The following is a 13,259-nucleotide window of genomic DNA, read 5'->3' as shown; positions in this document are numbered from 1 at the left end:
GAACTTGCAAAATTTTGAAAAACAGAGCACCAACCCACGCGTACGTGATGAGCGGATAATTTATACGCTTTTTGGCATTGTTTTTAGTATGTTTTTAGTAGGATCTAGTTACTTTTAGGGATGTTTTTATTAGTTTTTATGTTAAATTTACATTTCTGGACTTTACTATGAGTTTGTGTGTTTTTCTGTGATTTCAGGTATTTTCTGGCTGAAATTGAGGGACTTGAGCAAAAATCAGATTCAGAGGTTGAAGAAGGACTGCTGATGCTGTTGGATTCTGACCTCCCTGCATTCAAAGTGGATTTTCTCGAGCTACAGAACTCCAAATGGCACGCTCTCAACGGCGTTGGAAAGTATACATCCAGGGCTTTCCAGAAATATATAATAGTACATACTTTGCCCGAGTTTATATGACGCAAAAGGGCATTGAACGCCAGTTCTACGCTGCAGTCTGGAGTTAAACGCCAGAAACACGTCACGAACCAGAGTTGAACGCCAAAAACACGTTACAACTTGGCATTCAACTCCAAAAGAAGCCTCTGCACGTGTAAACTTCAAGCTCAACCCAAGCACACACCAAGTGGGCCCCGGAAGTGGATTTCTGCATCAATTACTTACTTCTGTAAACCCTAGTAGCTAGTCTAGTATAAATAGGACTTTTTACTATTGTATTTACATCTTTAGTTTTATCTTCGGATCATAGATATCATATTTTGGGGGCTGGCCATTCGGCCATGCCTGGACCTTCACTTATGTATTTTCAACAGTAGAGTTTCTGCATTCCATAGATTAAGGTATGGAGCTCTGCTGTTCCTCATGAATTAATGCAAAGTACTACTGTTTTTCTATTCAATTCAACTTATTCCACTTCTAAGATATCCATTCGCACCCAAGAACATGATGAATGTGATGATTATGTGACGCTCATCATCATTCTCACTTATGAACGCGTGCCTGACAAACACTTCTGTTCTACATGCAAACAAGGCAGAATGAATATCTCTTAGATTTCTAATACAGGGGACCGAGTCCGAGATATTAGAATCTTAGTGGTATAAGTTAGAACCCATAGATGGCCATTCTTGAGATCCGGAAAGTCTAAACCTTGTCTGTGGTATTCTGAGTAGGATCCGGGAAGGGATGGCTGTGACGAGCTTCAAATTCGCGAGTGTTGGGCGTAGTGACAAACGCAAAAGGATCGTAAATCCTATTCCAGTATGATTGAGAACCTCTAGATGATTAGCCGTGCCGTGACAGAGCATTTGAACCATTTTCACAAAGAGGATGGGATGTAGCCATTGACAACGGTGATGCCCTACATGCAACTTGCCATGGAAAGGAGTAGGATTGATTGGATGAAGACAGCAGGAAAGCAGAAGTTCAGAGGGACGAAAGCATCTCTATACGCTTATCTGAAATTCTCACCAATGAATTACATAAGTATCTCTATCTTTATTTTATGTTTATTTATTTATTATTAATTTTCGAAAACTCCATAATCAATTATTATCCGCCTAACTGAGATTTGCAAGATGACCATAGCTTGCTTCATACCAACAATCTCTGTGGGATCGACCCTTACTCACGTAAGGTTTTATTACTTGGACGACCTAGTGCACTTGCTGGTTAGTTGTATCGAAGTTGTGAACGAACAAGGATTTAAGATTAAGAACGTGCGTACCGAGTTTTTGGCGCCGTTGCCAGAGATCACAATTTCGTGCACCAAGTTTTTGGCGCCGTTGCCGGGGATTTGTTCGAGTTTGGACAACTGACGGTTCATCTTGTTGCTCAAATTAGGTAATTTTATTTTATTTTTAAAGCTTTTTAATTTCGAAAAAAAAATTTATAAATTAATTTATGTTCTTCAGAATTTTTAAGAATGAATTCTAGTGTTTCATAAAGCATGTTGAAGCCTGGCTGGCTGTAAAGTCATGTCTAAATTCATTTGGACTGGGGCTTCCAAATCATCATCACAAGAGCAAGCTAGTTGTTGCTAATCAAATTTGTTGCTGTATGACTGATTTGTATTCTAAATCTTGGCTGGCCATTGGCCATGTCTAGTGTTTTGGACCGGAGCTTTCACTGAAAGCTTGGCTGGCTAGTGAGCCATATCTAATTCCTGGACTGAAGCTTTAGACTAAGAGTGCAGGATTCCTGGAATTCATATTAAAAATTTTGAAATCCTTATTTTTCTTTTTCAAATAATTTTCGAAAAAAAATAATAATAACAAAAATTTCATAAAATCACAAAATCAAAAATATTTTTGTTTCTTGTTTGAGTCTTGTGTCAATTTTTAAGTTTGGTGTCAATTGCATATTTTTATTCTTGTTGCATTTTTCGAAATTATGTTCATATGTTCTTCATGATCTTCAAGTTGTTCTTGATAAGTCTTCTTATTTGATCTTCATATTTTCTTGTTTTGTGTCTTTTCTTATTTTTCATATGCATTTTCAATTTGTTAGTGTCTAAGCATTGCAAATTTCTAAGTTTGGTGTCTTGCATTTGTGTCTTTTCTTAAAAATTTTCAAAAAAATAAGTTCTTGATGTTCATCTTGACATTCAAAGTGTTCTTGGTGTTCATCTTGACATTCATAGTATTCTTGCATGCATCATTTGTTTTGATCCAAAACTTTCATGCATTAAGTCTTTTTGTTGTTTTTCTCTTTCTTCATAAAAAATTCAAAAATAAAAAAATATCTTTCCTTTTTTTTTTTCTCTCATAAAATTTTGAAAATTTGGATTGACTTTTTCAAAAATTTTTAAAAATCTAGTTGTTTCTTATGAGTCAAATCAAATTTTTAATTTAAAAATCTTATCTTTTTCAAAATCTTTTTCAAAAATCAAATCTTTTTCATTTTTCTTATTTATTTTCGAAAATTTTAAAATTATTTTTCAAAAATCTTTTTCTTATCTTTATTTCATAATTTTTGAAAATAATATCAACAATTAATGTTTTGATTCAAAAATTTCAAGTTTGTTACTTGCTTGTTAAGAAAGATTCAAACTTTAAGTTCTAAAATCATATCTTGTGATTACTTGTGAGTCAAGTCATTAATTTTGATTTTAAAATTCAAATCTTTTTCAAAATAATTTTCAATAATATCTTTTTCAAAATAATTTCTAATCATATCTTTCTATCATATCTTTTTAAGTCATATCTTTTTCAAAAATTTAATTTTAAAATATCTTTTCTAACTTCTTATCATCTTATCTTTTCAAATTTGATTTTCAAATCTTTTTCAATTAACTACTTTACCTTTTGTTTGATTCTTATCTTTTTCAAAACTGCCCAACTAACTCTTCTCTTTCTAATTTTTGAAAATCCCTTCCATCTTTTTCAAAATTCAATTTTAATTAACTAATTATTTTAAATTTTTAATTTAATAATTTAATTTCAATTTTTATTTTCGAATTTTAAATTTTAATTTTATTTTATTAAATTTTCGAAAACTTCTCTCTCTCATCCTATTCTATTTATTTATTCATTCACTAACACATCTCCTCATCTCAAATCACTGCTCCTATCCTCACCCTTGTGTTTGGATTCTCCATTCTTCTTCACCCCTATTCCCTTTCTTCTTCTACTAACAATAAGGAACCTCTTTACTGTGACATAGAGGATTTCTCTTCTCTTCTTGTTCTCTTCTCTTTCTTATGAGCAGGAACAAGGAAAAAGGCATTCTTGTTGAAGCTGATCCAGAACCTGAAAGGACTCTGAAGAGGAAACTAAGAGAAGCTAAATTACAACAATCCAGAGACAACCTTATTGAAAATTTCGAACAAGAAAAGGAGATGGCAGCCAAACCTAACAACAATAATGCAAGGAGGATGCTTGGTGATTATACTACACCTACTTCCAAGTTTGATGGAAGAAGCATCTCAATCCCTACCATTGGAGCAAACAATTTTGAGCTGAAACCTCAATTAGTTGCTCTAATGCAACAGAACTGCAAATTCCATGGACTTCCATCTGAAGATCCCTACCAGTTTTTAACTGAGTTCTTGCAGATCTGTGAGACTGTTAAGACTAATGGAGTAGATTCTGAAGTCTACAGGCTCATGCTTTTCCCTTTTGCTGTAAGAGACAGAGCTAGACTATGGTTGGACTCTCAACCTAAAGATAGCCTGAACTCTTGGGATAAGCTGGTCACAGCCTTCTTGGCTAAGTTCTTTCCTCCTCAAAAGCTAAGCAAGCTTAGAGTGGATGTTCAGACCTTCAAACAAAAAGATGGTGAATCCCTCTATGAAGCTTGGGAAAGATACAAGCAGCTGACCAAAAGATGTCCTCCTGACATGCTTTCAGATTGGACCATTCTGGATATATTCTATTATGGTCTGTCTGAGTTCTCAAAGATGTCACTGGACCATTCTGCAGGTGGATCCATTCACCTAAAGAAAATGCCTGCAGAAGCTCAAGAACTTATTGACATGGTTGCTAATAACCAGTTTATGTACACTTCTGAGAGGAATCCTGTAAATAATAGGACGCCTCAAAAGAAGGAAGTTCTTGAAATTGATGCTCTGAATGCCATATTGGCTCAGAACAAAGTGTTGACTCAGCAAGTTAACATGATTTCCCAAAGTCTGAATGGATGGCAAAATGCATCCAACAGTACTAAAGAGGCATCTTCTGAAGAAGAAGATTATGATCCTGAGAACCCTGCAATAGCAGAGGTAAATTACATGGGTGAACCTTATGGAAACACCTATAATTTATCATGGAGAAATCATCCAAATTTCTCATGGAAGGATCAACAAAAGCCTCAACAAGGCTTTAATAATGGTGGAAGAAACAGGTTTAGCAATAGCAAACCTTTTCCATCATCCACTTAGCAACAGACAGAGAATTCTGAACAAAATACCTCTAATTTAACAAACTTAGTCTCTGATCTGTTTAAGGCCACTTTAAGTTTCATGAATGAAACAAGGTCCTTCATAAGAAATTTGGAGGCACAAGTGGGCCAGCTGAGTAAGAAAATCACTGAAACACCTCCTAGTACTCTCCCAAGAAATACAGAAGAGAATCCAAAGAGAGAGTGCAAGGCCATTGATATAACCAAAATGGCCGAACCTACAAGGGAGGAGGAGGACGTGAATCCCAGTGAGGAAGACCTCCTGGGACGTCCAGTGATCAACAAGGAGTTTCCCTTTGAGGAACCAAAGGAATCTGAGGCTCATCTAGAGACCATAGAGATTCCATTGAACCTCCTTATGCCCTTCATGAGCTCTGATGAGTATTCTTCTTCTGAAGAGAATGAGGATGTTACTGAAGAGCAAGTTGCCAAGTACCTTGGTGCAATCATGAAGCTGAATGCCAAATTATTTGGTAATGAGACTTGGGAAGATGAACCTCCCTTGCTCATCAATGAACTGAGTGATCTAGATCAACTGACATTGCCTCAGAAGAAACAGGATCCTGGAAAGTTCTTAATACCTTGTACCATAGGCACCATGACCTTTGAGAAGGCTCTATGTGACCTTGGGTCAGGAATAAAACTCATGCCACTCTCTGTAATGGAGAAACTAAGAACCCTTGAGGTACAAGAGGCCAATTTCTCATTAAAGATGGCAGACAAATCCATGAAAATAGCTTATGGACAAGTAGAGGACATGTTAGTAAAGGTTGAAGGCCTTTACATCCCTGCTGATTTCATAATCCTGGATACTGGGAAAGATGAGGATGAATCCATCATCCTTGGAAGACCCTTCCTAGCCACAGCAAGAGCTGTGATTGATGTGGACAGAGGAGAATTGATCCTTCAACTAAATAAGGACAACCTTGTGTTTAAAACTCAAGGATCTATCTCTACAACCATAGAGAGGAAGCATAAAAAGCTTCTCTCGTTACAGAGTCAACCAAAGCCCCCACAGTCAAACTCTAAGTTTGGTGTTGAACTCCTATATCCAAACTCTAAGTTTGGTGTTGGGAAATCTCAACAATGCTCTGAACATCTGTGAGGCTCCATGAGAGCCCACTGTCAAGCTATTGACATTAAAGAAGCGCTTGTTGGGAGACAACCCAATTTTTATTTATCTAATTTTATTTTTATTTTTATTGTTTTTCATATTTTATTAGGTTCATGATCATGTGGAGTCACAAAATAAATACAAAAATTAAAAATAGAATCAAAAACAGCAGAAGAAAAATCACACCCTGGAGGAAGGACCTACTGGCGTTTAAACGCCAGAACAGAGCATGGATCTGGCGTTGAATGCCAGAAACAAGCAGCATCCTGGCGTTCAGACGCCAGAAATGTACACTGAGGAAAGCTGGCACTGAACGCCAGAAACAAGCATGAAACTGGCGTTCAACGCCAGAAACATGCTGCATTTGGGCGTTGAACGCCCAGAACAAGCATCAATTCGGCGTTTAAACGCTAGAATTGCATGCAAAGGCATTTTACATGCCTAAATGGTGCAGGGATGTGAATCCTTGACACCTCAGGATCTGTGGACCCCAATAAACACCCTTCCCCATAACCATTCACCACTCACATCCATCCACTCTTCCCCATAAACCCCACCCACCTTCAAAATTAAAAATCACTTTCCCACCCAAACCCACCCCATATGGCCGAACCTTAACCCCTCTCCCTCCACTATATAAACCCCTCCATTCTTCTTCAAATTCACACAACACAACCCTCTCTTTCCCTTCTTGGCCGAAACACAACCCACTCTCCTTCTCTTCCATATCTTCTTCCTCTTCCTCTTTTCTTTCTTCTCTTGCTCGAGGGCGAGCAATATTCTAAGTTTGGTATGGTAAAAGCATAAGATTTTTTGTTTTTCTATTACCATTGATGGCACCTAAGACCGGAGACACCTCTAGAAAAGGGAAAGGGAAGACAAAAGCTTCCACCTCCGAGTCATGGGAGATGGAAAGATTCATCTCCAAAGCCCATCAAGACCACTTCTATGATATTGTGGCCAAGAAGAAGGTGATCCCCGAGGCCCCTTTCAAACTCAAGAGAAATGAGTATCCGAAAATCCGACATGAGATCCAAAGAAGAGGTTGGGAAGTTCTAACCAACCCCATTCAACAAGTCAGAATCCTAATGGTTCAAGAGTTCTATGCAAACGCATGGATCACTAAGAATCATGATCAAAGTAAGAACCCAAATCCAAAGAGTTATTTCACCATGGTTCGGGGGAAATACTTAGATTTTAGTCTGGAAAATGTAAGGCTAGCGTTCAACTTGCCAATGATGAAAGAGAACGCACGCCCCTACACAAGAAGAGTCAACTTTGATCAAAGGTTGGACCAAGTCCTCATGGACATATGTGTAGAAGGAGCTCAATGGAAGATTGAATCAAAAGGCAAACCGGTTCAACTAAGAAGATTGGACCTTAAGCCTGTAGTTAGAGGATGGTTGGAGTTCATTCAACGCTCAATCATTCCTACTAGCAACCGGTCTGAAGTTACTATAGACCGGGCCATCATGATCCATAGCATCATGATTGGAGAGGAAGTGGAGGTTCATGAGATTAAACCTTAAGAACTCTACAAGGTGGCTGACAAATCCTCCACTTAGGCAAGGTTAGCCTTTCCTCACCTCATTTGCCATCTATGCAATTTGGCTGGGATTGACATAGAGGGAGATATCCTCATTGATGAGGACAAGCCCATCACTAGGAAAAGGATGGAGTAAACAAGAGAGCCTATTCATGGATCTCAAGAGATGCATGAAGCTCATCACCATGAGATTCCTGAGATGCCTCAAGGGATGCACCTTCCTCCACAGAATTTTTGGGAGCAAATCAACACCTCCCTAGGAGAATTAAGTCCTAACATGGGACAACTAAGGGTGGAACATCAAGAGCACTCCATCATCCTCCATGAAATTAGAGAAGATCAAAGAGCAATGAGGGAGGAGCAACAAAGACAAGGAAGAGACATAGAAGAACTCAAGGACATCATTGGTTCTTTGATGAGCGGATAATTTATACGCTTTTTGGCATTGTTTTTAGTAGGATCTAGTCACTTTTAGGGATGTTTTCATTAGTTTTTATGTTAAATTCACATTTCTGGACTTTACTATGAGTTTGTGTGTTTTTCTATGATTTCAGGTATTTTCTGGCTGAAATTGAGGGACTTGAGCAAAAATCAAATTCAGAGGTTGAAGAAGGACTGCTGATGCTGTTGGATTCTGACCTCCCTGCACTCAAAATGGATTTTCTGGAGCTACAGAACTCAAAATGGCGCGCTTCCAATTGCGTTGGAAAGTAGACATCTAGGGCTTTCCAGAAATATATAATAGTTCATACTTTGCCCAAGTTTAGATGATGCAAACTGGCGTTCAACGCCAGCTCTCTGCCCAATTCTGGCGTCCAGCGCCAGAAACAAGTTACAAAGTGGAGTTCAACGTCCAAACTGGCACAAAAGCTGGCGTCCAACTCCAAGAATGACCTCTGCACGTGTAACATTCAAGCTCAGCCCAAGCACACACCAAGTGGGCCCTGGAAGTGGATTTATACATCAATTACTTACTTCTGTAAACCCTAGTAGCTAGTTTATTATAAATAGGACTTTTTATTAGTGTATTAGATATCTTTGATCAGTTGTATGCTATCTTAGATCACGTTTGGGGGTTGGCCTCTCGGCCGTGCCTGGACCTTCATTACTTATGTATTGTCAACGGTAGAGTTTCTACACTCCATAGATTAAGGTGTGGAGCTCTGCTGTTCCTCAAAGATTAATGCAAAGTACTACTGTTTTTCTATTCAATTCAACTTATTCCGCTTCTAAGATATTCATTCGTACTTCAACCTGAATGTGATGAACATGACAATCATCATCATTCCCCATGAACGCGTGCCTGACAACCACTTCCGTTCCACCTTAGATTGAATGAGTATCTCTTGGATCTCTTAATCAGAATCTTCGTGGTATAAGCTAGATTGATGGCGGCATTCATGAAAATCCGGAAAGTCTAAACCTTGTCTGTGGTATTCCAAGTAGGATTCAGGGATTGAATGACTGTGACGAGCTTCAAACTCGCGAGTGCTGGGCGTAGTGACAGACGCAAAAGGAGGGTGAATCCTATTCCAGTATGATCGAGAACCTCAGATGATTAGCCGTGCCGTGACAGAGCATTTGGACCTTTTTCACAAGAGGATGGGATGTAGCCATTGACAACGGTGATGCCTTTACATAAAGCCAGCCATGGAAAGGAGTAAGCCTGATTGAATGAAGACAGCAGGAAAGCAGAGGTTCAGAGGAACGAAAGCATCTCTATGCGCTTATCTGAAATTCTCACTAATGATTTACATAAGTATTTCTATCTTTATTTACTATTAATTTCAAAAACTCCATAATCAATTATTATCCGCCTGACTGAGATTTACAAGGTGACCATAGCTTGCTTCATACCAACAATCTCCGTGGGATCGACCCTTACTCACGTAAGGTTTATTACTTGGACGACCCAGTGCACTTGCTGGTTAGTTGTATCGAAGTTGTGACAATTTATGAATAAAGATTAGAGCACCAAGTCTTTGGAGCCATTACTAGAGATCACAATTTCGTGCACCAAGTTTTTGGCGCCTATGCCGGGGATTGTTCGAGTTTGGACAACTGACGGTTCATCTTGTTGCTCAGATTAGGTAATTTTCTTTTTGTTTCATTTTTAAAAATTTTTCAAAAATCTTTCAAAATTTTCTCATCTGTTTTCAAAAAAAAAGTTTTTTTTAAAAAAAAATGTTTTCAAAAATATATTTTTCTTCAGAATTTTTAAGAATGAATTCTAGTGTTTCATGAAGCATGTTGAAGCCTGGCTGACTGTAGGGAATGTCAGGCGTGTCATGTCTGAGTTACATGCTAAAGCTTGGCTGGCTATTAAGCCATGCCTGACCCTTTGATTGGAGCTTTAGACTAAAGAGCATAAGATTCCTGGAATTCATATTAAAAATTTTGGAATCCTTATTTTTCTTTTTCAAAATGATTTTCGAAAAAATTAAAAGAAAATACAAAAAATCATAAAATCATAAAAATAAAAAATATTTCATGTTTCTTGTTTGAATCTTGAGTCAAATTGTAAGTTTGGTGTCAATTGCATACTCATCCTGCATTTTTCAAAAATTTCATGCATTCATGGTGTTCTTCATGATCTTCAAGTTGTTCTTGATAAACCTTCTTAATTGATCTTCATGTTTTCTTGTTTTGTGTTGTATGGTGTTTTTCATATGCATTCTTGAATTCTTAGTGTCTAGGCATTAAAGATTTCTATGTTTGGTGTCTTGCATGTTTTCTTTGCATATAAAAATTTTCAAAAATAAGTTCTTGGTGTTCATCATGATCTTCATAGTGTTCTTGGTGTTCATCTTAACATTCATAGCATTCTTGCATGCATTCATTGTTTTGATCTAAAAATTTTCATGCATTGCATCATTTTCATGTTTTTCTCTCTCATCATAAAAATTCAAAAATAAAAAAAAATATCTTTCCCTTTTTCTCTCTTAAAATTTCGAAAATTAGATTTGACTTTTTCAAAAATTTTTAAAATTCAATTGTTTCTTATGAGTCAAATCAAATTTTCAATTTAAAAATCTTATCTTTTTCAAAAATCTTTTTCAAAAATCAAATCTTTTTCATTTTTCTTAGTTATTTTCGAAAATTCTAAAAATATTTTTCAAAAATCTCTTTCTTATCTTTAACACATAATTTTCGAAAATAACAATAACAATTAATGTTTTGATTCAAAAATTTCAAGTTTGTTACTTACTTGTTAAGAAAGATTCAAACTTTAAGTTCTAGAATCATATCTTGTGATTTCTTGTGAATCAAGTCATTAATTGTGATTTTAAAAATCAAATCTTTTTCAAAACTAATTTCAATCATAACTTTTCAAAAAATATCTTCTTATCTTATCTTTTTCAAAAATTTGATTTCAAAATATCTTCTCTAACTTCCTATCTTCTTATCTTTTCAAAATTGATTCTCAAATTTGTTTCAACTAACTAACCAACTTTTTGTTTGTTTCTTATCTTTTTCAAAACTACCTAACTAATTCTCTCTCTCTAATTTTCGAAAATATCTTCCCCTTTTTCAAAATTTCTTTTTAATTAACTAATTACTTTAATTTTTTATTTTAATTTTTGAAAATTACTAACCTTTTTCAAAAACTATTTTCGAAAATCACTAACTCTTTTTCAAAAATAATTTTCGAAAATTCTCTCCCTCTCACATCTCTGCCCCTATCATCACCTTTGTGTTTGGATTATCCATTCTTTTCTTCCACTCACACAGGGACCTCTATACTGTGGTATAAAGGATCCCTATTATTATTATTATTATTATTTTTCTGTGCCCTCTTCTTTGTCATATGAGCAGGAGCAAGGACAAGAACATTCTTATTGAAGCAGATCCAGAACCTGAAAGGACTCTGAAGAAAAAATTAAGAGAAGCTAAATTACAACAATCCAGCAAGCACCTTTCAGAAATTTTCAAACAGGAAGAGGAGATGGCAGTCGAAAATAATAATAATGCAAGGAGGATGCTTGGTGACTTTACTGCACCTAATTCCAATTTACATGGAAGAAGCATCTCCATCCCTACCATTGGAGCAAACAATTTTGAGCTGAAACCTCAGCTAGTTTCTCTGATGCAGCAGAACTGCAAGTTTCATGGACTTCCATCTGAAGATCCTTTTCAATTCTTAACTGAATTCTTGCAGATCTGTGATACTGTTAAGACCAATGGAGTAAATCCTGAAGTCTACAGGCTCATGCTTTTCCCTTTTACTGTAAGAGACAGAGCTAGAGTGTGGTTGGATTCTCATCCCAAAGATAGCCTGAACTCTTGGGATAAGCTGGTCACGGCTTTCTTAGCCAAGTTCTTTCCTCCTCAAAAGCTTAGCAAACTTAGAGTGGATGTTCAAACCTTCAAGCAGAAAGAAGGTGAATCCCTCTATGAAGCTTGGGAGAGATACAAAGGGCTAACCAAAAAGTGTCCTTCTGACATGCTTTCAGAATGGACCATCCTGGATATATTCTATGATGGTTTATCTGAGCTATCAAAGATGTCATTGGATACTTCTGCAGGTGGATCCATTCACCTAAAGAAAATGCCTGCAGAAGCTCAAGAACTCATTGACATGGTTGCTAATAACCAGTTCATGTACAGTTCTGAGAGGAATCCTGTGAGTAATGGGACGCCTATGAAGAAGGGAGTTCTTGAAATTGATACTCTGAATGCCATATTGGCTCAGAATAAAATATTGACTCAGCAAGTTAATATGATTTCTCAGAGTCTGAATGGAATGCAAGCTGCATCCAACAGTACTCAAGAGGCTTCTTCTGAAGAAGAAGCCTATGATCCTGAGAACCCTGCAATAGCAGAGGTAAATTACTTAGGTGAACCTTATGGAAACACCTATAACTCATCATGGAGAAATCACCCAAATTTCTCATGGAAGGATCAACAAAAGCCTCAACAAGGCTTTAATAATGGTGGAAGATACAGGTTTAGCAATAGCAAACCTTTTCCATCATCCACTCAGCAACAGACAGAGAACTCTGAACAAAATACATCTAATTTAGTAAACTTAGTCTCTGATCTATCTAAGGCCACTGTAAGTTTCATGAATGAAACAAGGTCCTCCATTAGAAATTTGGAAGCACAAGTGGGCCAGCTGAGTAAAAGGATCACCGAAATCCCTCCTAGTACTCTCCCAAGCAATACAGAAGAAAATCCAAAAGGAGAGTGCAAGGCCATTGAACTGATCACCATGGCCGAACCTGTAATGGAAGGAGAGGACGTGAATCCCAAGGAGGAAGACTTCCTGGGACGTCCAGTTACCAATAAGGAGTTTTCCTCTGAGGAACCAAAGGAATCTGAGACTCATCTAGAGACCATAGAGATTCCATTGAACCTCCTTATGCCATTCATGAGCTCTGATGAGTATTCCTCTTCTGAAGAGAATGAGGATGTTACTGAAGAGCAAGTTGCCAAGTTTCTTGGTGCAATCATGAAGCTAAATTCCAATTTATTTGGCATTGAAACTTGGGAAGATGAACCTCCCTTGTTCACCAATGAACTAAGTGATCGGGATCAACTGACATTGCCTCAGAAGAAATAGGATCCTGTAAAGTTCTTACTACCTTGTACCATAGGCACCATGATCTTTGAAAAGGCTCTGTGTGACCTTGGTTCAGGGATAAACCTCATGCCCCTCTCTGTAATAGAGAAACTGGGAATCTATGGGGTGCAAGCTGCTAAAATTTCATTAGAGATGGCAGACAACTCAAGAAAACAGGCTTA

At 37.1% G+C, this 13,259-nt stretch overlaps 2 non-coding genes across 2 annotated transcripts; both read right to left on the bottom strand.

The window, feature by feature from the left end:
* Window positions 1–4,192: 4,192 nt before the first annotated feature.
* LOC112760285 (small nucleolar RNA R71) lies at window positions 4,193–4,300 on the bottom strand. The gene has a single exon (XR_003180734.1). It is a non-coding gene; the product is annotated as a small nucleolar RNA R71 (small nucleolar RNA).
* A 7,556-nt stretch (window positions 4,301–11,856) lies between these two features.
* On the bottom strand, window positions 11,857–11,964 carry LOC112760390 (small nucleolar RNA R71). The gene has a single exon (XR_003180833.1). It is a non-coding gene; the product is annotated as a small nucleolar RNA R71 (small nucleolar RNA).
* Between the last annotated feature and the right edge of the window lie 1,295 nt (window positions 11,965–13,259).

This window comes from Arachis hypogaea, chromosome 16 (assembly GCF_003086295.3).
Source record: "Arachis hypogaea cultivar Tifrunner chromosome 16, arahy.Tifrunner.gnm2.J5K5, whole genome shotgun sequence".
In the NCBI taxonomy this organism is placed as follows: Eukaryota; Viridiplantae; Streptophyta; class Magnoliopsida; order Fabales; family Fabaceae; genus Arachis; species Arachis hypogaea.
The sequence above is the reverse complement of the archived record's forward strand: the minus strand, read 5'-3'. Positions and strand labels throughout refer to the sequence as shown.